Source organism: Bison bison, unplaced genomic scaffold (genome assembly GCF_000754665.1).
Source record: "Bison bison bison isolate TAMUID 2011002044 unplaced genomic scaffold, Bison_UMD1.0 scf7180017466011, whole genome shotgun sequence".
In the NCBI taxonomy this organism is placed as follows: domain Eukaryota; kingdom Metazoa; phylum Chordata; class Mammalia; order Artiodactyla; family Bovidae; genus Bison; species Bison bison.
The window spans coordinates 22264-23268 of record NW_011374409.1 but is presented as its reverse complement, the minus strand read 5'-3'; positions in this window follow the sequence as shown (position 1 = coordinate 23268).

Sequence of the window (1005 nt, the reverse complement as noted above, 5' to 3'; positions counted from 1 at the left end):
GGAGAATCCCATGGAGGGAGGAGCCTGGTAGGCTACAGTCCATGGGGTTGCAAAGAGTCGGACATGACTGGGTGACTTCACTTTCACTTTCATATAATAGCTTGCATCTACATTATTGTTTATATAATTTTTATAACTCCATTGCATGCACAAGGTGTCATTTTCAAAAATGTTTTGGAATGCTATATTAATAGCATCTAAGAGCCAAAAGAAAATTGTCTATAGTGAATGCACATCTAGCATATTATCTCTTGAAAGGTCTCCAGTGTTTTATAAGATTTTTTAATAAGAAACTCTATTAGCAGGGAATGATAATTTCAATAAAGAAGTATAATTTTCCTTCATGAATCTTGTAATTTTTTTAAGGTGATTTCAATTACTGGCAGTTGCAAAGGTTAAGATTCTTAGAGATTAGTTATTCTAACAATTTTCAGAAATAGTAAAGCCTAAAAAATTGGCATATCCCCCCCTACTATATAAAAAAATGAAACATCTTTCCTCTTCCTTTTTTTCCTTTTACCTTTTTTCTTCTTTTATACTTCCAGTTACTCCCTTATCTTTTATCTTTCCTCTACTTTTCAATGTATCCTTATAAGAAAATTTTACTTTATGAAAATATTACCAGCAGCACAAAGGTTTTTTTTTTTTTTTAATTCAGTTTAATCTAAAGCCTGAGGGGACACAGAATTTACCCAACATAGAAGAATATGAGAAATAAACAGGTAACCATGTGTTAGAAAAAATGTAGATGTTTGAAAGTAATATTGATTTAAATGTATCTCTGGAAGCAGAAAGCTGTTTTATTTACACTACTCAAGGGTTTACAAAAAGTGACTATGAATATGCAGCAACTGTACAAAAGACAAATGTCAGAGTACAAAGGACCTTTACATTTATTTATTTATTTATTTTTTGCAAAACAATGATCTTTACTTTATTGTCATCTCTTCAAGTTTTATCTGTCAGAAAGCCTCCAGATTATGAAATGCAGAAAGAAAAAAATAA